The sequence below is a fragment of the Pleurodeles waltl genome, chromosome 3_2 (assembly GCF_031143425.1).
Source record: "Pleurodeles waltl isolate 20211129_DDA chromosome 3_2, aPleWal1.hap1.20221129, whole genome shotgun sequence".
NCBI classification, from domain to species: Eukaryota; Metazoa; Chordata; class Amphibia; order Caudata; family Salamandridae; genus Pleurodeles; species Pleurodeles waltl.
In genome coordinates this window covers 17,303,596-17,329,114 of record NC_090441.1, presented here as the reverse complement: position 1 = coordinate 17,329,114, position 25,519 = coordinate 17,303,596, and the positions used below count along the sequence as shown (strand labels likewise).

General features: G+C 41.8%; 1 protein-coding gene across 8 annotated transcripts in view; it reads right to left on the bottom strand.

The window, feature by feature from the left end:
• The window catches only part of CUEDC1 (CUE domain containing 1), a 383,678-nt gene that overhangs the window by 300,897 nt on the left and 57,262 nt on the right, over positions 1 to 25,519 (bottom strand). For 5 of the 8 annotated variants that reach the window (XM_069226613.1, XM_069226611.1, XM_069226610.1 and 2 more), the window contains one exon: positions 14,863 to 15,018. The exons of the other annotated variants lie outside the window; for them this stretch is intronic. The gene's annotated coding sequence lies outside the window, so the exon portion shown is untranslated. The remainder of the gene's footprint in view (positions 1 to 14,862; positions 15,019 to 25,519) is intronic. 8 annotated transcript variants of the gene reach the window in all.

The window sequence follows — 25,519 nt, the reverse complement described above, 5'->3', positions numbered from 1 at the left end:
TAATCAAGGGGAGTGCATTCCTAGTTCAACTTTCTGAAAGTCCCCAAGATGTCTTTAGCTAAACACGACAGCTGCGCTTTCTGGTTGGCTGCAACATGTAAAGTACAAGAAAAAGAATAAGTTACTTTTCTTTGTTAACGCACTTTTTGAATACTCCCCAGGTGTAAGAATGGATCCCGAAACCTTTCAGCAGTACCTCTGCTCGCCAGCAGGTGGCACAATATGGCTCCGCACCGACACAGTTCCGCTCCAGAAAGAATGTGTGGAGCCTATATAGGCGCTACACCTGCATGCTCACATCAATTGCTTTTGAGAGTGTCCGTGTCCCCAGATGCAGAGCCTCAAAAGCAAATTGGTGTGACAAGTGTGCAGGTTCCTAGACTTGAGCTCCTATAAGTGGATAGAGGCAAACCACAGAACAGGGAGGAAAGGATGGACAGAGAGGAATATGCAGCTATAGTATCAATCAGAAGAGCGTTACCAAAGGTAAATAATTTTTTCTGCTGATAGAGACCTATAGCTGCAGATTCATCACCTTTTGATTAGTTGCCAGTGCAGTTCCTATACGGAAGTAGGTCTGATGATGGACTCAAACCAGAAAGTCCTGCAGGACCGGGCAGGCAAAAATCCACTCACGGCAAAATATCTAGACAATAGTGCTTCTTCAATTTATGGAAGGACAACCACGTAGCGGCTGGTAAATGTCTAGGACAGGGACTCTGCGTGATAACGTAGTGGTAGTAGCTTTGACTCTAGTAGAATGAGCACACAATCATTCCAGAAGCTGCTTTTCAGCCAAAGCATAGTAGATTTTAATGCAGAGCACGATCCAGGGGATATGGTCTCTTTTACACCTTGCCTTTCTTCGCTCCACAGAATCAGATAAACAGCAGATTGCCCACTTGGTGTACTCTGGTATGATCAATGTAGAAGCTCAGTGCTCCCTTTTCCTTATAAGGATGAGGTGGAGCATATTAATCTGACAAGGTGATGTTTTGACCAACATGGAACAGCATCACACCTTTAGGCAAGAAGGATGTCTAAGTCTGCAGAACCAATTTGTCTGAGAAGAAGGTAGTATAAGGCAAACACAGAGTGAAGCTCACTCACATGCCGCACTGATGTGAATGTGATGACTGGCACAGTCTTCAGGTCAAGAGGTGAAAACAACAACTGTGAAGAGGCTCAAGTGGAGTGCTCATTAGAAGTGTGGAGATCAGGTGAAGGTCCCACTGTGTCACGCCAAAGGGAGAGAGAAGAAACAAGTGCTGTAAACCTTTCAAAAAGAGCATAACTGGAGCCCTAAATAAAGAGGGCTGGCAATCGTGAAAAGGCCAAACTAGCCAAAAGCTACCTTCTTAACTATGCAGAAAGCAAGGACTGGCTGATCTAAAGAAAAAACAAACAACAAAATATCAGATAACTTTGCCTGGAGGGAGTCTATTTGATGAGGACTGAATCAAGCCACAAATTTGTCCCAAAAACAGTTGTATGCAGTTTTTGTGGCGGGATGCCTGACTGCCAAGAGGGCATCCAACACCTCCAGAGGAAAGTCCAAGGTGTTCAGCTGCCGCCACTCAATCTCCAAGAAAGAAGGTGGAGACTGTGAAGGCCTAGGTGCAGAACCCTGCCCTACTGCTACAACAGCAGGTCCTCTCAGGAGTACAGACTGATAAAAGGACAGATGCACACCCCCAGGAGTTCTGGATACCATACACTCTGCACTTAGTTTGGGGCCACTAGGATGACTTGGGCCATGTCGGTCCTGCTCTTCTAAAGAACTCAAGGCAAGAGTAGCATCAACAGGAAGACATACTGGAGTACTGAGAGCCACCCATGGTGGAACTTGTCTCTGAGCAAGATACTCCAATGCGCAGAAGTACTGACGTTGTGCACTCTGGGAGGTGGCAAACAGATTGAGTCAAGGTTCTCCCCATTCTCGGATATGCTAGGCAACGATTGCTAAGCTCATCCACCATGACATTCAACAAGCCAGCAAGCTGGTTCACCACTAGGAAGGCCTCCTGGCACAGAGTCTGTGGGCCCCATTCCTCTATTTCTGTTTTAGTACAACACTGCAGCGGTGTTGTCCGTGAGCACTTGCACCAGTTTCCCCTTGATGCATGGAAGGAAGGCTTTCAACACTAAGTGAATGGCCTTCGCCTCCAGAAGGTTGATAGGGAGTCGGGACTCCACCAGAGACCAGAGGACTTTGATCTCCAACTCTCCTACATGCCCATCCAACCCAGAAGCAATGTATCAGTCACCACTGTGAGCTCTGGGTGGGGAAGGGAGAAGGTCTGCCACTGACTCATTCATGGCCCAGTAGCACCACTGCAGATCTTTGGCAGTCTCCACCAAAATTTTAACATGGTCAGAGAGGTCCCCTTGATTTTGGTCACACAGATACTTCAGATACTACTGCAGAACCCACATATGTTCAACCTGCAGGATGCCATCATTCCCGGCAGCCTCAGTCAACATCACTGAAATCCAGGAATGAGGCTGAAAGATCAGGATTGTAGATTGGAAGTCCTTGTCCTCTCTTTCCCAGAGGAAAGGCATAAAACAAAACTGTGCCAGAATGGCACTGATCAAGGGGTGTGTCTGAAAAGGAGTCAGGTGTGACTTCCGCATGTTGATAGTGGTCCCCAAAGATTACAGGAGGTTCGATGTTGTCTGGCGATGGTTGACGACTGCTTGGGTCAAGCCCACCTTCAACAGCTACTCTCTGAGGTAGGGGGAACTCTGGGACCACTGATCATTTTTGTGAATACCGAGGGGCACCAGTGAGACAATAAGGAAGCAAAGCAAAATGAAAATGCTCCTGTCCCACCACGAACTGCAGATAGCACCAATGGGCCTGCATGACAGGTCATGGAAATAGGCGTCCTGACGGTCTCATGCCACCATCCAGTCTCCAGGGTCGAAGGCAAACAAGCCTGAGCCAGTGTGAGCATTTTTAATTTTTCCTTTTTGATAGCAACCAGGTCTAAATTAGAATGAAAGCCTCTATCATTCTTTGGCATCAGAAAGTAGTGGTAATAACAACCGCAATCTACTTCGGGCGTACACGCCCTACGGCCAAAAGTGTCATAAGACTGGCAGATTGGGCACAGAAGGTGCAGCAAGGTGTACCCTTTTTGGCTTATCGGCAGGACCAACTTGTCCGATGTTATGTCCTGTCAACTCAGCAAGAAACACTGGGTCATGCCTCCATCCAGGTGGCTTTGCAGCACTAAGGGCATGCTTAAGGGGTTTGGCAGATGGGGCTGTTGGAGGGGGATGTTGGGAGCAGTGAATTGAGTGGCTTGCGTACTCTTAACACAGGGGCAGCAGGCACGGTGGCCTCAATGCTGCTGAGCACCTTGCTGAGGCTGAATTGGCCAGCAGTGTGCCAAAAAACAAAAAGGAATGGTAGGGCCTATGTGACTGATGAGAGGGCAGATAAGCTCAGGGAGAGTGCTCTGACCCTGCTCTCTTTGAACTGCTCCAGAACAGAATTTGCCCTGTTGTGAGCCCCATCAGATGGCAAGTCTATGAGGGACGATTGGACAGTGTCTGAAAAACCTGATGACCGCACCCAGGCGTGGCAACCAAAGGCGGCATTGTTGCCAATGCCTTACCCAATGGAATCTGTAGTATCCAAGCCACAAAAAAACTGAACTTGGCCACATCACAACCGTCCTGTTTAGCTTGAATTAGGACAGGTTGGTGGTCTTCAGGGACACTTGGGAGGACTTGAGCAACTGAACCCCAAAAATCATGGGAATAGCACCCAGAAGGCAACTGGCATTCACAGACCAGAGGGTCAAACTTGTGGAATAAAATATTGTCTTGTCCCAAAGGTATCCACTGTTCTGGACTCCCTCTCTGTGGGAGTGGTCGGAAAAGGGTTTGGGTTCATCCAACTGGTATGCCTGCACCACTAATCTGCTTGGGCGAAAGGTGCTGGGACAAAAATGTGGGGTTGTCGGAAACACGGGGACAGTGAGGTGGTCTTTCGCAATTTGGTTGTTCACGGGATGGCCCAAATGGTAATTATCGGTGAGTGTCTTATTAAAACAAAACCAGTGGGGCAGTGTTGCTTTGCCCTAGCTGAAGGACATCAGCCAGGACATGTCGAGAACCTTGGCCACCCTCTACAAAACCACTGCGAAGGATGCACTCTCCTCAGTGGCAGGATCCAGGGATGTTAGCAAACCAGAATCAGTAGGTCATCATACCAATTCTCCTTGTGGTAGGATTGGCCGAGCTCATCACCTTCATCATAATCATTGTCAGAATTGGTATCAAACAAGGAATGCAGCGCATGAGATCTTCCATGTGGCAGCGGGACGTCAAGCGAAGCAGAATGCAGTTCAATGGAAACCGAGCACAACTGCAGTCGAGGCCATAGAGGTGCATGGCAATGGGTACCTTGTCCTCCAGAATCAATGAGTCTGTATCGGGGTTGATTCTCTGGGAACTGGCATGCATTGTTGAGCCGGATAAAGGCCCAGTGGTGTTTTCGGAAAGGTCCAAGGGGTGCTAAGGGCGGGCGAATTTTCGGGATGGAGGGCTCCTTGTGGTCTGCACCATACCAGAGGGAGTCAGAAGGGATCCGAAGAGGCGAAGCATAATCTTGTATAACTCTTGGATCTGCTGCAATGTTGCAGACAGCCTGAAAACACTGGTTGTACCGGGAAAGTTACGGGATCTCGTCTGAAGCTGACCAGCTCTAGAAGCAAGATTGAGGGGAATGATGTGTGTGCCTTCTCAGGAGCTCGAAAGTGGCAGGAAGGGGGTAGAGCGAAGGATGGATTTTTTTTTAATAGACTGACATTTGGACTTGCACTGATCTTGACAAGGAGTCTTTCAGTGCTTGGCGACGTTAATCTTCGCTTTGTAGTCCTGTATGGCCTTTGGGTTCATCGATGTGCAGTCACTGCAGACCTTATTGTCCTGGCTTGCCCCTAGTTACTACAGGCAAAACTGATGGGTATCTGTCACAGACATTTTCATTGTTTGTGACAGTCCCTACAAGATTTAAACTCTGTAGGTTTGGGAGGTGACATGTCCCTTGCACACTGAATAAAAACAATTTTTGAGGTGAAAGGGTGTCTGGAGAGATGAAAAGCTTTGGAATCGCATCTGGTGGTGTGGAAATAAAGGAAATGACGTAGGCTCACAGAAGTGGCGCCAATATGGGCGCCACACATCACTTCCAGAGCATAATGGCATAAGTGTGGAGACGCACAACGCCACCTACTAGCACGCAGAACCACTGTTTCCTGACCAGTCTAACGGATGGGGAATATTGAAAAAGTAATTTTCCTATCACCAAAACATTTCTATGACAGCAGAAGTGAGCTGACTAGAAGATAAAGTACCGGGGCACAAGCCTGTTTTTGCTAGTACTTTTAGTACGTGGCACTAGAGTTATCAAAAAAATGACTGACACCGCTAAATAACTCAGAACAGAGACTTGTCTGTTCTGGAGACACCGGCAAAAGATGAAAAACAATTCCGACAAGCTCCAATACTGTATAAACATTGAGGCACACCAAGATGAAAAGCGATATTTTAGTTACACGAGCTTCATGCAGGAGGACGTCTGTGCATTCCTTCAAAAACGTTTCTGCCACAGCAAGCCTAACTAAACATTACAAACGTGTTAGCAGTACAGCGAGTTATAATATGCAGAAGGCATGGCAAGATTATTATATAATTACTCAAAGTGTACAGTAAACACTAATAGCTAATTACCTTCAATTGGCAATTGCAGAGCAGGTGGTATAACGATCGTTAGACTTGCTAGAAGATTAGTAAGATTAATTTACCAGAGCATCCCAAAGAGGTTAATTGGTTGCATATAACAGACTTGCCAGGTTACATATTTTAGTGGTTCTGGGCTAGTGTTTTAAAAAGGATATTAAAAAAAAAAAAAAAGGAGTATTGCAGCATTATTCTCACTTCTCAAAAACAAAATATCATGACTATCAATTCGATTATATGATCATAAAACAATCCTGATTCGAAAAGATACAAGCAATAGCAAAGCCTATATATATAGTGCTGGCCATCAGACGTTTGGCTTGGCCATTGCATGTTTATGTTTGCCAAGGGTTTAAAAAAAAAAAAAAATTATAGTAGGAGAAGCTGCCACACCCTTGCCAGCCTTAAAATAATAATACAAAAAAAAAAAAAAAGTTGAAAAACCTAGCTGAAAACAAAAATATTTTTTGTTCTCAAAAGTTCATGGCACTTAAGGGAATTACTTTGTGTGTTGATGTGCTCACTTAGCCAATAGCTGAAGTGAGCTGTCCCATGCTGGGTACGATAGTGGGAAGAAGCAAAATGTGAAAAGCAGTATCAGACCAATGGATTTAGAGGGTTGGTGGTATGCTTTAACTATCCTACTTATGAACATGAAACATTATGTTGTCTCCTACTTTTTAGAAACTCCCAATAAAAAAAATAAAAAAATAAAAAAAGAAGAAGGAGGGGAGGGTTGGCTGTAACCTCCTATAAGTAAGTATATTATAGCCTTATGGTCAGTCATAGTAGGCTATACAAGCGCCACTAAAAGCCTGCTCCAGCGTCATACAAACGGAGTAGACTTTTAATGGCCAGTATAGTCCGCTATGGCAAACTATAAGGCTAGTTATAACATTCCATTCCATAAAGGCAGAATATTCTAATTAGGGAACAAAAAGCAGCAAGTGGGTTTACAGCTCTTTGAGCCACTGAAATTTCAACCTTTCAGACCTTTTGCTGTGTGTGCCTGGCCATTACTAGAAGAGGTAGGTGATCCAACAAATTAACACGGAGATCCGAGGCAGGGCCGAGCCTAGGGTCTGGCTCAGACCTTGTAGCCCATGCATGAGCTGAGCCCTGAAATATTTGCTATGTAAACCATACAATAAACTTGACTTAAAATATGATAAAGTCTCTAAGAACTTAAAAAACGTGTATTTCTTTCACATGTGGAAGCTTTGACACTAATAGGTCACATTATAGCACTGCACTGACAAGTACTTATTAAAAGTGTTATTTTTGTACAACTGTAAGTCTTGTCGCACACATTTGAAAGTGCTTTCATACATGATAAAGATGTCAAAAAAGAGTTTTGGTGAAATAAGCATTTCACGGATTACGCAATGTAAGCGTGGAAGTCAGGATGTGTCCAGGATTTCTGGTTTCATTTGGTGCAACTAAACCAATAAATGGGTATCTATTGGTCTGTCCTTATGCTATGGCTTTGTTTTTAACTCTGTGAACTTTTCAAAATATAGCAAAAGTCCGATCTGAAGTTTATTGGAGCGCTTTACGTGAGCACCTGTTACGTTACATACGATCCAAGGTGTTTATAGGCATGGGGAAGTTAAGTGATTTGCCCAGAATCACAGGATTTTGAGCCGATGCCAAGATTCCAACGTGGTTCCCCAATCCGCAGCTCTGGCCATAAGACCTCATCCTAAGTACAAGATGGCAGAAGCCACATGAAAGCCCAGCTTTGGGGTTGAGGTTCCAACAGGACTTCGAACTGAGCCTGCATCAGGCTCGAGCCTGGCTCAATAGGTCAGTGGCTCACTCACCTCTAGTTACTAGCACAGCATGAGCTTTGAAAGTGCACACCAGTCAGACCCTTTCTCCTTGGGCTCTGCCAAACTCATCATTTGAAAGAGCAGAGGAAGACGGGGGGGGGGCTTAACACAATTACTCCTCCCTCCCGAGCCTCCAGTGACACTGTGAGCAGCAGGAGGAGAGAGGGGAAGGGAAAGGCCTGCTGTGTGCCCTGATGCAGTGGCTCTGCCTCTCTGTTTCCCCCGCCTAATCCACATGTTCTGGAGGGGCAAGTGAAATGGAGGCAGATGGTGTACATTAGAACATTGTAATGTTGAGAGCTGGGGGCCCTATACCAATTTATATAAGCCACTGCTGCTCCATTGTCTTCAACAGCTCTCAACATTCCAATGTTCTAATACACAATATACGTTTATTACAACCAAATGGTATTAGCTAATCTCAGACCTAGTACACAAGCACTACATGGATGGTTTGGTCTAAATAATCACAGAAAGATGATTTAAGATTTCACTGACAGTTCCATACTGCTCCAAAATTCTTACGTTTATCAGATTGTTATTCCACTAAGAAGGTAGTTACTAAATTTCTTACTACAGACATTTTCATTCTTATTCTAGAAAATGTTAACAGGCGTGTAAACTTAACGTAAGGGTCTGTAGATTATTTTACTAGATTATCAGTCATTTTTTGGACCTGTTAAAGTATTAAGGTTTATGTGAATGATATCACTAGTTAGCATTAACATCAATTCAACAGCACCCAAAGAAAGAGGTGTCCGCACAAATGAAACCACATTTGAGCCACCAATCAACACAAAAATGGTCACTTTTTCGCATTTCAGTACCAGAGAAGTTGCTGAATATTGGACTTATTTTGACTGAATATAATTGTTTTTTTTTTACATGGCAGGGATTGTTGAACCACAGAATACCAATATATTCTGATTTTCTAAATGTGCAAATAATCAACAAACGAAGTCATGTCATTTATATTTTCTCATTCACACGCATTGATATTTTGAAACCCAGGTAGGAACAATACCTTTGATCAGTTCGACAATCCAAGACTTTTTTTTTTAAAGAAGTAATTACAATTGATCCAATTTAGTTAATTAGGATTTTTTGTGAAGCATTGATTACAACAGATACCTACGTCTGAGTGCCAGTAGAAGAGGCGTGGGTGTTCAATCCACTTAAGGTCTCAGTTCCTCTCCTAGAGTGTACCTGCTGCTGAACAGGTGAGCCTCCATTCTAAAGGAGTTCTAAAAGAAGCAGTATAAATTGCCTCGCAGAGAGCCCCTAAAATGTTTGTATTTCACCTCAAGGGTGACGAGTCGGTTTTAGAAAGCAGACCACAGGAGTCTGATTGTTTAGCTGGACAGGAGTCACTCTGTAAAGGTCCTGGGTAGAGAGCTTATTGGGTCAGGCAGAATCTTAAAATGAAAGGACTAATTCACAAAACAATTTACTTGTCTACATTTAACTTAGGTGCGCAACTAGCAGAGTTTACAAGGGCAAAATGATGTTCCTTTCATCTAGAATAAAGAATGTCAGTATTTGGATATTGTGAAAGGATTTAGTTCAAATTTAAACCATTTTGCAGCTGAAGATGTCCTCCTGTCAATGACAGGAGTGAATTCGCATTTAGAATGGGAAATGGAAAAGAACAGCCATAAAATTTGCGGCCTCACTGAAGACTTTGCTCCACACAGGAAAATATGAGGTAATACTATATACTGTTAATATTAATCTGTTGATATTATTTAATTTTCTAAGCAGTCACGGCCCCCCTGAGTAGGGACTGCAGACCCCAAGGGCTCCCTGAACAACATGTTAAGAACCACTGATCTATGCAAAACAGAACTACTTTAATGAACAGAGTGACTTGCAAGGGATGTGCATGAGAAGGCTGAGAGTCTTGACAAATGATTGGCAGAATGCCATTTTTAAAAACACACTGATCTAAGGCACAATGGAAAAGTCAGTGTCAAAGGTTAACGCTAAATTGCATGTGCCTCCTTAGGTGTACGACTTGGGCTGAGGGTGGTCATCAAAAGACTGTTAAGTCACCTGGTCCCAGAAACATCTTTTTATTTGAAGTGGAGATAGGTGCCATTCATGAAGCCGTGGAAAGATAAAAGGCAATCACTCATTAAAAAAAAACACATTTTGGAGTAGTTTGATGCCTCTATTTGTAAGCAAATCTAATTACTTTAAAATAAAGGACTACATCGCCATTTCCAACTTGTTGTTAGGAATGCCTTTTCCAATTTACAAATAGTGCTTAGTCAGTGATAACATAACATAGATAAATGTTATGCTCAGATGCTTTACATTCCAAACATAACTGTATTCAAAAATTGAGGAAAAGACATCAGGTTAAATTTCTCGATTCCTCCTCTGAACTAAGCAAAAGTAAAACAAAAATAGGTGGGTTCTATCATTTAAACCGGTCTTATTCCAAGAAGGTATACCTTTTCCTAGAGTTAGCACTTTTGAAAAACAGAGGAACCTAGATGTAAGGACACAAACATTTCCCCAGAATCATACAACACAGACATCCAAAAGGAAGAGAATTCAGATCTCCAGGAATCACAGATGACAAACCCAACCACTAAGCCACATCTCTTTCAATTATAAGAAAAGTAGGGCAGCACTTCCCAATTTTATTTTTAGAGCCACAACCCAATTTTAGAAGGAGAAACGTTTGCGACCCATCTACCTTTAACAGACACAAGGCAGGGCAATTTTTTAATGTAACTAAAAGCATTGTGTGGTAGCGGATCACTATTTACAGACAGCACATTTTCCACTGAAATGGGTACTAATATGCACAGACATCAGGGATGTGGAATTCCTATCGCCCGACGCCCGGGACATCTTGTTTGAGGTCAAGGGCAACAAGTTTTTATGTTCACTTTGTCCTTGGGACAAGAAGGCCCAATCCTCTGCAGCACAAACCCTGTGGCTGCCTGTTTACAGAGAGTGGAACTCGCTGCAGTTGAGGTAATGTGTTTCCAAAAGATAATGCTGTTCGAACTTGTATTTATGGTTCATTATTTGAAAACCTTCATTATTAGGGTGAGTGCTGTAAATAAATGTTTTAAGGTCACACTTCACTACTGACGTTGGTTCCAGTACAAAAAAAAAAAAACTTGTATACACATGTTTGAAAAGTTTAGGCTATGAGGCTAAGTATAATGCTCCCAGAATGCTCTCTGATTAGATGCAAATGAAGTGTCATTTAGTAAAATGTTTTGATGCATGCTAGTATTTCCCAAAAATATTTCGAATGGAAAATCAGTGTAACCATTTTCAACACTATTATGGGAAGCATGAAAATAAACAAACACTGACAAAGCCAACTGATCTGACATATTTTTATAAGTCTTTTAGTTTCATCAATGCGTGTCTTGTTTTGACATGGCTTTTGTAACACTTTATTGTTGTGGGAGCTACCAGGCCCTCAACATTGTAACAAACACTGGCAAAAAAAAACCAAAACGTTTTTGAACTCCAAAAGCACACGTTGCCACCAGTGGCATAACAAAGGCCCCGCAGCCGCCCTCCAGGGGGCCCCTTCAGCACAGCACCTGCCCTGAGTGAGTCTGGAGAGGGGGCTCCTCCATGTTCTTTGCAAAGGGGCACCCTCCAGTTTCGTTACGTCACCGATTGCCACTGTTGTTCCTGACACTGAACAAAACTACTTTGTGTGCCAATATGCTCCTTGTGGAAGAGAAGAATGCGATCACTCACAGTAAAGCCAGCCAAAAGAGAGAGAAATAGAAGTTTAATAAAAACAAAATGTCTTTGTTAACACCAGACCTAATTAGGGACCAAGACCCACATGTAGGTAGCTTTTTGCATGTCGCAAACAGCGACTTTCGCTGTTTGCGACGTGCAAAAAGCACATTGCGATGCACAAACCCAGTGTTGCGATTCGGTAACCTGGTTACTGAATCGCAAAACGGGTGTGCGACTCGCAATTAGGAAGGGGTGTTCCCTTCCTAATTGCGACTAGCAGTGCAATGTAGGATTGCTTTGCGAACGCGGGCGCAAGCCAATCGCAGTTTGCACCCATTTCAAATGGGTGCTAACACTTTCACAAAAGGGAAGGGGTCCCTCTGGGACCCCTTCCCCATTGTGAATGTCACTGTAAACATTTTTTCAGAGCTCTGAAAAAATAAAACTAAAACGTTTCATTTTTCGTTTTTGTAATGCATCTAGTTTTCCTTTAAGGAAAACGGGCTGCATTACAAAAAAAAAAAAAACTGCTTTATTGAAAAGCAGTCACAGACATGGTGGTCTGCTGTCTCCAGCAGTCCACCATCACTGTGAGGCCGCCATTCGCAAAGGGGTCGCAAATTGCGACCCACCTCATGATTTTTCATGAGGTGTGCATTTGCGAAGCCCTTGCGAATCACAGATGGTGTCAGGGACACCATCCTACATTCGGATTTGCGACTCGCAATTTACGGGTCGCAAATCTGAACCTACCTACATGTGGCCCCAAATTCTTAAAGAAAGTCACAAAAGTGCACCCATGGTATAGGTCGTACCCCTATAAAATATTTGTGAACTGTATTTTAGCATGGGTAAATACGCATGTGTAGATTTTCTCATGTGAAAATCTATTGAGCATTTGCAAGTTCATTTTCCCTCCAGCCACTTTCTTCCCAACCCTGGAAGAAGTTCTAATTCTGCCATTGTCAGGAGTAAATGTCCAACCTTTCTTATTATGGGAAAATATTAGAGAGAAGCTGGTGAAAATCTTTAAAACATGCAGGTTAGTAGGTTTGCAGACTCAAAGGCATTCCAGCCCTGGAACTATTGCTTACTGCTTCCTCCAGCCCCAGTATGCAGATCTGCAGAAAGGTGGAAAAATAAGGAAATTGCTACAGTAGGGATTGAAACTGCAAGTATTCAAGCCCTACTATGGTAGTAGCCCTGGCATAATCAGAGAGGCTATTATCAGAGCTCTTACATAATGAGATTGCTGCCATAATTTGGCGCCACACTACATGGCACCAAAGGGACAAGTAGATCTTTTTACAGGACAAGTAGATTTGAGAAGCAGCCTGTCCCATGGACAAGTAGATATTTAAATAAATTCCACACCCCTGGACATCTAGTTTTACTGATAAAACTATATGGCACACAAATGATAATGTGTGGAAAACTGGTTTCTATGAATATTTATCATTTGTGTATTACAAAGTTAGGTGTCTTGATTTGTTCTGATCCTATTAAAATCTGTTTCCTGCTCATTTCAGAATTAAAACAAATGTGCCTTATTTTTGCTTTTCTAACTGCTGAATGCTTTCAGTTTATTTACAGGTATTTACATTTTTTGTGTTACAAAAACATAAAAAACAACATCCTACTGACTTTCCTTTCACACTCCATGTACCCCAGCAAGATTGTCACATAATTCACTTTAAAAACGCCTTTCACTTTGTGGTACGAGAAAGAAAAGCAATCATCAATCCCCAAGGTTGAACAAATAAGCAGCAATTTGCCAGAAGACACATCCTGGCATTCGACCTAAATTTGTTGAAAACAACAATTTTGAAAATTTGCAATTCCAAGACAAAACATAAATGGTGGACTGGAGATCAAAGAAGCACAGCCATGGAAAGTTATCTTGGTGTATGCTTAGATGCAAAATTCCAGTTTAAAAACCAACTGAGAAGCCATTGCCATGTGCAAGCAGGACAGTATTTGGTCTAGCAAGAAGTTCTCGTGTTTGTCAACGTTGTTTGGCGTTTGGGATGGTGGTCCTAACAACTCTCACAGATATTCATTGTATTAACTATAGCTCAAGAGTGAGGAATGCAGACAAGGCGTCATCAAAAAGCTTGGTCTGGAAAGAACTAGTTGACTTCCCTAAAATATACACTGAAATTGGCACTTAGTATTTGGATAAAATCCTAAATGAAGTACATCTAGAGAGCATTGGGTAAACAAGATCTAACAAAACCATTTAAAGTGGGTGTCAAGTCTTTGGCAAAGTATTTTAATTTAGAGAAAACAGAGAGGCCTTTACCAAGAGCACAGCTTCTGTAACATCTTATTCTTCACCGTGTCCACCGTGGTATTGGTCTATAAATATGAAATCTATGAGAAACAAGTGTAGAAGAATGAGATTTATGCTACTACCCATTAAAACTTTCCAATCATGGAAGAACAATGCGGTATGGGCCTGCTGCAGAGGTTGTGTGCTTCGCGCTGATGTCCTCTTTTACAATCCCTTAGAAGGAAGTACCTACGTGCATATTTTAATAGACTGGGAGTTGGGTTGATCATGGCAGCAATTAATGAGTTCCTGCGCCGTGTGGACCTTCAGCTTATCTGGCGCTTACTAAAATTCATGGACCTAGCCATACCAGAGCTTGAGCAAGTAAATGTGGCCCTTCATGTACAGTCATGCCCTCCGTATTAAAGGTCTGTGTAGTAGAACACATAAGCACCACTCTAACTGGGCAAGCTATCAGAGATGAGAAAAAGCACTCAACATGTAGTACCCAGTTTCGCATTTGCATGTACTGCACAAGGCACCATCATTTAACACATTTTTTTCAGGGGGATTGGAACTACGCATAAGACTCATACATGCAACTGGCTATTAAACAATCAACAATGAATCCAATGACACAAAGGGTATCTCTAGTATGTGAACAGAAATATTTATGAGGGGTCTGCACAATGTATTAAATGATGCAAGTACAGTGCTTGGCATTTTATTGACTTTTGAATTGATGTCTGTCTTTGTATCACACCAAATGTGACAAGACAGATACAAGATTCAAGGGTATATTTATTCATTGCTCGGACTTTCCCGAACCACCAAAAAACGACTCGTGACCAGACCAACGGTTTGAGAAACAGTGATCTAGCAGTCTGTCAGATAACCTCATTAACAACGTCTGCAAACGTGTTTCAAATCAGATCTGTCACTCCAAGAACAAAATGGGTAGCTTCTCATGCTGCTCCGAACCAGCCTATACAACCCGATGAGATCTCAGTGAACAGGATCAGAAACACGTGGCACTGCACACATCGTATGCTACGCAAAGACAGGGCTGTCTAATGCAAATCTAAGGTAAAAGACACCTCTCGTAAGGCGATGCTTTACACCCTTTAGTACCACATTCATGCTGCTGTTTACTTACACTACAGACCGAAACACAAGGCGCCCACTCGAGGTTCTAAACCATTCTTTTATTGAACAGTACTTAAAATACTTCAGTGCTAAAGAACAAACAATTACAAATTGATTGAAACTATTTACCTGATGTCCGCCCCAAGCCCCTTTACCCGACCTCGGTCAGTACAGCCGGCTCTCGCTTGTAACGGTACAGCAGCTTCCATCCAAGACGCCCCTCGTCTCTGCCCGGCTGTGAGCAGGTACTGGTTTGTCACGGTGCAGTACACAGGGAGCTAAAGCCTGCAAAGTAGGGAGGCGTGGCATTAAGCCAGAGAAAGGAGTGAAGTTTCAAAGTATGCGATGATAAAAGGTCAAACGGATGCAAAGTCTGTCTTTGCAATACCGATATGCTTTCAGAGAAAAAAGTTCCAACGCAAAGCTACAAACATAAAGGAACTTCGTAGTCTGTCCTTTTATAAGAAATACACAGTCTTGCTTTTTAGTAGTACAGCGACGTAAGATATTTTGCTTTTGAGTACAAAATACTTTATTAATTTTTAACAAGATGGCATCCATGAATGTAAAATCCAATATCAACAGGGAATATGAAATAGAAAGATAGTATTATTATCTATAAAAACACCAAGAAAGGTGGAGGAAATGCAAAAGATGCATTGCTTTTCAAATAACTCAACTCGAGTCAGAACACTGAGGCACATAGGGCAGACAATTCACATTGAAGCAGGAAACATTTTCCCCCTAAAATGAAAATATTGTCTGGTGAGGATTTAGTGTGTGAACCAGAGTACTAATAGCAATATCGCCAATACACAAATGGTTGGTTTTAATAAAAGTGGTGAGACATGAAGGAGCATGTGAAAATAACATAACATGCTATACGCACAATATTTCTCATAACTGTTTTTTCTCATCATTTATTCTCTGCATTCCTTATGATTATTCTGAACACATTCTAATTCTTTTAATTTATAGACTTCTAAGCTACTCAACTTTACATTACACACTGTGAATGAATACAGACATTAGTAAAAATGATATAACATGTTTAGCTCAAATGTTACTTTAATTCGAAAATACGTAGGTCCTAAAAGATCAAAAACGCATGATACAGTCCGTATATTAAATAATCACTGGAACAATTATATTTCCTATTCTAATAGTAACGTTATTTTTAATTGTTATTTACAGATTAATATTGCAGTTTTACTAGTTCTAAGCACTGGATGGTGAAAGAATGAGTCAGCCCTATCTGTGTGTGTGTATTCTAAAAAGTGACCTGCAGTCCAGACATGCCAGCACCAAGTGTGTAACCAACTGGGTCAACTGGTCAGGTCCAAAGTAATGTTTCCTGACTTCAGTTTGCTTCCCAAGTATGGCGAGGCATGGGGGAGCTACAGGATGCGTATGTAGCTGCCACAATAAAGAAATTTAGGAACTTGCATATTTATTTATTCGATCTATTAGTTTTCTGGGTCTTCAAAGAAATGCAACTGCTCCGTCAGTACACAATACTAATTATTGGAAGGGAGAGCGGGACAAACACTTTCACAACTGATGCTACTGCACACACTCATACGAATGTTAATATAAAACGTTTTTAGTCAAGGTAGCACATACAGAATAGCAGTTAGCAGTGTACTATAGAATACAAACATTGGGACAACTGTATATTGCAGAATACTGACAGAATAACTAGCATGCTTCGAACTCAGCAAATATCAGCCATATAGTCTACTATAGTGTAGTTTGTAAAAGCACTAGCCATCATGATATGCTACGGAAAACAGACCATACATTTCACACACATCTACAACAGTAGACATACACCACATGGAAACAGAACAGAACATGTTAGTATTCACTGAGTGCAGCAGATCACGTTAGACCAAACTCATAATTCCAAACACATCATGGCTATTACACGTAGAAAAGCACTATCCGTTAAAGGGATATGTACATCAGACAAACAGACAGATAAAGATAAACTCCAAAAGGTCCAACACTCTTCTTCTTAATGCCCTATTTTTTAGGGACATGGGTGACCAACGAGGCGTGGACGCCTTTTTTTCCCCTCAGTATAAGTATATATAGCTGCAACAAGGTATTGGTAACCCATATTTCAAGTTAATAGTCCACATCTTCACATCATAATTGGCTTTTAAGAAGCACGTTCAGCCAAGTCAATGAATCCAGTAGATATTTATTATGAGATACATAGAGAAGAACAACAGCCGACACGTGTTATGCCCCCTAGCGGTATGTACATCTGGGGCTTTCTCAGGACTATGCAAATGTTCTTATGGGTAGATCCATTAAAAAAAGTTTATTATCATATTGCGTTGGTCAAAAAACATAACTGTGCAAACCATCGTAAGAGTTGCAATGAGGGATCGTGATTTAGAGTGTCACGGGATAAATCCCTGGCTTCAAGCACATTTTTACTTCTTGCAAATCCCTTCTCTCCTTCCTCCGTTTTGGAGGTCGTGGGGTTGTGTGGTTACCTCGCACAAAACTACTTATTTTAAAACTATTTATCCACACTCCCTACTTGCATCCACTGCTATTTTGTTGGGGGGGAAGCGGAGAAATTCAGTACTCTTTTCTCCTTTTAATCATTTGCCTACCCTGTCTTCATCTACCCTATTCTCATCTATTTGTCAGCATTAATAATAAAATGTTTTTCTCCAACTGGATTTTGCTGTGGGGGGCTAGGGCACATTTTAAAGTATTTTATAACTCTTTAGGGGGATGGAGGGGCACAGGAGTAGACATCTTCGGTTTGGGTACACTAAGCTTTATTTATATTAGGTTTTCAACAAAACGGCCTTTAAGCTATTTGAGATCTAAGAAATGTGTTTCTAGTGGTTTATTTTATATGAATTGGCATATCACATCAAGCATTAACTATTTATACACTCATGATAATTACAACAGTGCCCCCCACCCACTGAACCTGACCTCTTGTGGTCTTCCTGCATTTGAATCCAAAACAAAACCTTCACAGTACCTATTGGACACAACACAAACACGGCTATAGACTAGAAAGAATATCCAGAACAGATGATCATACAGTGGCTGAAACTTCAGTCCACAAGAAAATGCCACGGGTCATACAAATGCTGATAATGTAATACATTAGCATAGAATTGCTCATCGTATATTGTACTGGCTGTCCTTGAAAAAAATCCCCACACAATGTTCTATCTCACACTAAAGCTCAAACTGCCCTTCATGTAACATAAAAAGAACATAGTGGAGGCATTTATAGATTTGTAGGCATCAGCTGTTAAGCCCAGTCAGTCACTATGGGATACAACAGCTATCTTACCTGTAAAAAAACGACACTTGGATGCTTGGTATTTTTTGGGGCTTGCCGGACCAAAATCTGCATGTTTCAGTGTCTTCTGGGCATTCTTCCACCCGATAAATATCAGCAGTTTTAAGCTGCTGATATTTATTCCTAATCTCATGATTTTAATATGTGCATTAACAGGCGTTACCACACATATCAGAATTTATTGGCCCACTCGTGATGAGGGCCTTAATATTTTAACTAGATTTTGAAATGTTACATCTCATTCAGAACACCAGGATCACATTGGTCTTTTGCACAACATGAGCTAAATCCCTGGGTATTGCTACAAAAAGTTAACAAAACCAGTAAGCGTAAACCAACGTGTTTTTGCAATATTCTCTTCTAGAGTTAAATGTTCCTGTCATTTTGAATGAGTTCAATTACAGAGTTGATAAATACCATCTAAGTTGTCAACAGCTAGTCACAAACGTCAATGTTTCACTATGAAAATTAAGAAGTAAATTCCCCAAAAACAGCAACTAAGACTTACAATCTCAGTATTCACTGCAGGCAAAAGCATGAGTGAATTATTTTATCTTCTCATCCTAAAACTAATTTGATGGTTACTTACACCCTCAAAGGTGTTTATTATATGTTTTATTGTAACAATGCTAATCTACTTTACTTTTATTTTGAAAGCATCCGGGTTTTTATCCAAATGCTCTGTATAAGTTGCAACATTTGAAAAAAGTAGTTACAACATTAGAAATTGACTCCTAAGTATTTATTTATTAGTGCCCCAGAATGGATGCCCCATCAACACTAATGGGGAACAGAATGAGAGTCACATGGAGTGTAGCAGTCTAAATGTTACATACTTATATATACACTCTACAACCTAAACCACCTATGCATTTTTTTGTTGAAGTTGACATACATCAAGTGTAATATTTATATATAATAAAAAGAGATCCCTGCAAAAGATGTTTTTTTGTGAGTTAAGGTCACAATTGATGCAGAGTTCAACACTTTCGAAAAAATATAAATCTGAGATACTGTGACTTGAAAACAAGAATGGGGAATCATCCTTACCCAACATCCTCCAGTTAGTGAAGTCACAAACCACTCTGGTTTCAATTAAACAGCTCACAAACTCTACACTAGTTTATGGAAAAGCTTTCTACAACTTTTGGCATCCACTCAGACTTTCAAAACAATTTTAAATGCAAGACAGATTACAATATTCAATGGTAAATCCCGAAATATTACAATTCTGTTGTGGCCATACAATCATAAAAACGCCTTCAACAGTGAAGATTGAAAGAAAACCTATCTGGAATTCTATCAAGAGCACAATTATGAAACATTTACATTACAAGCACCTTCTCACTTGGATGGTAAAAGAAAACTATATGGGTTTAAAAAGAAACCTTTCTAGTGCTTATACATTACACAAAATATAGTTTTAAATGTGCACAGTAAAATGATATAATAGGACAGAAACTGCACTTCCTCTACTCAAAAAACAATTGGGAAAAAATTAGTCAGTATTTATTGTCTCTTCGTTGAAGATTCGGAATAGCTCAAACAATGCCTAACAAGCATTTGCAATACAATAGGTCTCGCATTTACTTGAGTTGGAGAGATTGGCATTGTAGATGGATAACTGGACTTTTTTGCCACATTAATTGGTCAACTCTGTCGTACATTTTGGTCCTTTTTGCAGCAATTGTGTCAACACTGCAGGCAGCATGCAGAGAATCTTGTATGGGTGAGAGCATTTACGTCCTTAGCACTAAGAAAGGGCAGCAGGTGTTCAAGGGATACAGAAGGCAGACCGAGTAGGTCTACAATGTTGGCAATGCAAACAAAGTGAAAAATATACTGAATGTGAACAGAGAAGGAATTTCACCCTTCGGGCCAAGGAGTGTTTGTATGTTAACAGAATGAAAAGTCTTGTAAGTATTTATGCCTCATGTTTCAACAAAGCTCTAATGAAGTTAGCAGAGCAGCCCAAGAAGATTTATGGCCCCAATAAAGGAGATAAGCAACGCCGTGTGTGCAATGTCATGAGTGCTGACATGGATGGGCCCTGGAGAGAGAGAGAGACTCTCTGTGATGCGATGTGAGGCTAAGCAAGTTCCACATCTTTGCTTCTAGGTTTAGCTACATTCTACCAGAAAGAGCATATTGTGGCTTTCGTGAGAAGTGAGCTAAATGACCGGGTGTTTGTTTAGTAAAACAAGCTTATTTTAGGAGCAGGAGGTAAACGAGGACATCACTGGAATAAAGCCAAAACAAATGTCAGCGAGGTGGGAGGAACAGAATGCTTTAATAAAACGCAGGCAGCTACCAGCCTAAAACACCCACAGTGAAAGGGGAGCACCAAAGAAATGTCAAAAATAGTCAGTCACAGCAACAGATAAAGAAAGCAAAGTTGAACAATACAGTAGTTGGTTACTGCTCTGAAACAGAAAAAGGAGGGAGAAAAAGGTAGAACTAACCACTACAGAGCAAGAATGTTTAAAGGACACTGCAACCAACAAATGAAATCGCTTTAAGCTCACAGTGTAAGTGTACTCCAGTCTACACCAGGTCGAACACTTAACCTCTTTTTAGGTCGTGTATTGCCCTGCTTATACCAAATGTTCTTTTGTAGATACCTGGAGAAAAATCCAGCTAAATCAATAATACCCAATTTCTTCAATTTGCAACCCAAGTAGAGTCCTAAGGGTAGGACAGATGAGGATACCAGATGCTCTGAAGCACCTGCCTTAAGTGTGAAGTATGTGACTGAGATTGCAAATCCAACCAGTTACTTTTATGAGTAAACAACTGTAAAACAAGCATCTCATGAACTAGTGAACTGTAGCAGCATCAGCCTCTTTACCAACTATCTCCTACCCTATAGCTAGTGAAACTGGAGCGAAGGCATAAAGCAGCTGGGTGAGGGACAATCTGTAGTGTAATATACTATACATTACCATCAATTAAGTCTGGGAAGAAGCCATAACTCAAATCAGGTGGATTCCTAAACTGTCAATGCCCTTCCCCTCCCTCAAAGGTGGTAACAGGCCTACTACTCATATGGATTATGCCACAAAGTACTGTTCAATATCTAAAAACAAGTGCAAGTCACTAGATGCTAGGCTACAAGGACCTTGTAAGTTTAGGACCTGTTGCTTGCCTCCATAGAGGGATTGTAACCTGGACCGTATAATAATGGATTATGCAGTCATCTCTCAAGTTAGACCGTACTATGATCACAATATGAAACTTGAACTTTGTAGTGGTAATGTGCATATGCATACACAAACACACACATAAGATATATATATAGCATTTTCAATTGAGTGGTGATGTCTCGAGGGACGAGATTGTTCACTCCACACAGATGCCATGTGAAAATTTCAGTAGATATATAGAACTTTGGGCAGCGAACTGTCGTCAATCCATTTAACAAACTTTGCAAATCAACACATCCTGGTAATGTATACAACAGTCACAGAGCTTTCTGAACAACAATTAAATTCATGTTTTTTCCTGGAGCACATCTGGAACTTAAAAGGGTCCTTTATACAAGGTGATGTATATTTGTAAGTTGCCTAGGCACTTGCATGTTAAAGCAAAAAATACAGACATCTCACAAAAGCACTGTGGTATCTCAAAAGGCATATGTTCAACCCCATTCTAAAGCAGTCGATTTACAGAGGAGTATGTTGAGAATAACAATGGGTTTCACAGTAAGGGACCAAGCTGTTACCAAGAATGTACTCCATCCACCATTGGGACGCAAAGCAGAACTCTGGAAAAACAAAAGAAAGGCAAATCGGAGTTGTGATTTCTGATTTTCTTTAAGGCCTGGGCCGCATGGGAGTGGGTTGGGAGGCGGGTGGTGGGGAAGGAGTCTTTTTCATAGATAAGTTCATGTTAAAGTGATTCCATGTTGAATTTGTAGCCTAATGGAATGCACTGAAATCCCTCATCACATCTGTGATAGATTCCAACTGCTTTAACTGTGACCACTTATGTAGTTTGCATAATTAGGTGGCAATGGATAATATACTGTGCCTAGCGGTAGTCACATCTACTGCAGGGTATAAAAGGAATGGTCAAATTGAAGACTACTATGTGGACAGGATGCTAAGGGCCTGCAGTCCGAATTCTCCATTCAGAAAAAGTGGACGCAAATTAGGCACCAACCTTTTGGGAATGGAAAGGAACTTTGCAAACAGACCTATGTAATAGGCTGGTTCACAAACACAATGCGTCGCAATTCGACCTATCTCATTAATATGCATAAGGCAGGTCGCAAACTGTGACTGACTAAGATTGACTAGACTCACAGGCAGGGTGGACTGCTGGGGTCAGCAGACCATCATCATGCCTGCCATTGCTCTGATGTAAAGCAATCTTTTTTTAATGTAGCACATTTTCCTAAAAGAAAAACTGAACATGTATTCGAAAATAAAAATAAAAAAAGAGTTTTTTATTTTATTTATTTTTTAAGGTGTACCTACCGCTAAAACTGTTTGTGTCAACATTCTCCAAAGCTAAGGGTCTTCTTACTCTTGGAGGCTGACCCACACCTCACTCTCCGACTTCCTAACAGCCCTTAAACTGATTGCTGTATGGTGTGCACACAACCCCCAGGGAACAACAGTACACCATCCACTCAGGCACACATGAAAGTCTCTCCTGAACAGTCTACCTCATTACACATCGCCAACAAGTCCATCACTACTCACAGTGCAACAATGGACGCGTGGGATAATGGACCACTCCCCTATATGGGTGGTTTTTGGTTTGCACCACGAGGCCAGGGGAGGGATCAGTCCAATTAATCTCTGGTACCTGAAGCCGCCCCTGGGGACCCCTCTCCATTTGCTAATGGTTTACCATCAAATTTGAATTGGTGGTGAATATTAATGTTTTGAGACTGGATTTCAGTCACAAACAAAAAGTTACTCACCTTCGATAATGCCTTATCTGGCAGTGACTATCTATCTACAGATTCCTTACCTTTGAATATTCCCCAGGCATTAGAGTGGATCCAGGATTTTTCCAGCAGTACCCCTACCTGCCAGTAGGTAGATTAATTTGGCTCCACGTCGGGAGCGCAGGAAATTATGTATGCCATGCCCATATAGGTGCCATCCCACTACACTGACATCAGTTTCTTTTTGTGGCTTTCCAAAGCAGAAGGGAAGAGCCACGAAGAATGCTGACACTGGTGTGTACTGCTAAGGCCCTTAGAATTGTGACCCTATTAAATCAGTTCCCAGGAAGGAGTAGTGGGGAGGATGAGCGGGTTGGTAAGGGATAACCAGCTAGATAGAGTATCTACTAGATGAGGTGTTAGATAAGGTAAGAAACTTGTTAGTCTGATAGAGACATCTAGCCACAAATTCCTACCTTAGAACAGATACCCAAGCCATACCTCCCCAGAGATGGGTGTGTGACACAGATTAAATCAAAAGATCCTGCAGGACCGAATAGGCAAAGTTCTTATAACGACAGACCAGACCATACAGGCAGTTGTCCTTAGTGAACGTGTGCAAAGATGCCCATGTTGCTGCCTGACAATTGTCTAGTAGAGGGACTCCACGAGCTAACGCAATGGTCGCAGCCTTAGATCTGGTAGAATGACAAAGCAAGCCCTCAGGGGGTTGTTTTTTGGCCAGCACATAACAGATCTTTATGCAGACTACTATCCTTTGTGAGCTGCCCTCTTTTGTACAGCCTTACCTTTCTTAGCACCAACATGGCCTTAGAAGAGTTCTCATCCACCCAGAATTCTTTTGTGATATCTAGATAGAACAACGTTCTTTGTGGGTCCAGACGGAGGAGTCTTTCATCTTCTATAAAGGGTGAGGCAGAGCAAAGGAAGTGGGAAAGGTGAGGTTTTGATTTGCATTAAAAGGCATCACACCCTTTGGCAGAAATAAAGCATGGGTCCACAGAACCAGCTTGCATGGGTCATAGGCGGTGTATGGAGGGTGCGTAGAAAGTGTCTGCAGTTCACTGACCCGCTTAGCTGATGTTATGGACACCAGAAAAGTGGTCTTGATAGTAAGCAGGCGAAATGAACAGTTTACAGCAGCCGAAATGGCATGCACATCAGAAAAGTGAGGACCAAATTAAGATTTCACTGGGGCATGATGATGGGCCTGTGAGGATACTTAAGTTGAAAGCTTTAGAGGAATCTAGTCACTAAAGAAGACTTGAGCAAGGAAGGTTGTTATGGCAACCACAAGAATTATAAAATGTCAGACAAGTAACCTTTGACAGGGTCTACAGCCAACAGAGCCCTGCAAAAAAAAAAGAACTTGGAATAAGGGTGCAGAAAGAGAATCAATATCATTAGCCACAAACATGGCCCCATGGTTGGTGTATACTGTCTTGGTGGAAGACGACCTGGCTGCCAAGATTACACAACAGACTTCGGGAGGAAGGTCAAAAGCCATCAACTGCCACCGCACAATCCCCAAGCAGGAAGACGGAATGTGTACAGTTTCAGTTGCAGAGCCCTATCCTGCTGCAGCAACAGAAAATCCTCCCGAAAGGGCAACCGATTGGAGGAGTGATGGCCATGCTCAGGAGCTCGGGATACCAGACTCTTCATGCTCAATCCAGAGCCACAAGAATGACTTAGGCCTGGTCGTTTTTGATCTTCTTAGAACTCTGGGCAGGAGTGGAATCAGTGTGAAAGGTGTACAGGAAGCCAGAGTTCCACTCAAGACAAAAAGAATCTCCAGCATTCAAAACTCCTTGCATTGCATGTTCTCAGTGGTGGCAAACAGATCGAACCCAAGCCTCTTCCTACTCTTGAAAGAGACCTTGCGCCACCTCCGGATGGAGCCACCATTCATTTTTTTTTTTTAAAGATCTTATTAACATTTTGATCTTTTTATTTACATTTTGATTATCACATAAAAAAATGAAACCTAGCACTATTGCACTTTTCACAGTCTTAACAATTACCATTTTAATTTCTCCATTTCTCCATCCCCCCCCACAACTCTCACTAACTGCTTCACACGTCAGAATCAGGAAGAGCACCATATATTCGGTCTCTATTGTTATTCCAGCCACTCCAGACTTTATTCCATTTCTGGGAGCAGCTTCTACCAGCGTAAACCATCCATTCTGCCAGCATGCACCAGTCCATATCTCTTTTCCAATTCTCCAGCTCCAGGGGTTGGCAAGCTCATCATGCCTTCACTACATTCCTCTTTGCCACTGCCAGGCCCAGTGTCATCCAAGTGCACTGTTTTCAGCTGATGTCAATATCACCCCAAATATTTAGCACACACCATTTAGTGGAGATCTCCACATCCCCTCTCTCCATGTCCCTCATACAATCAACCACAGCCGACCAGAATCCCCATAGCATCGGTCACTCCCATAGACTGTGAAAAAAGGTGCACGTCAGTCCACAACCACGCAAAGCAGTGTTTATACGTCATCCTCCCCATCATTGTT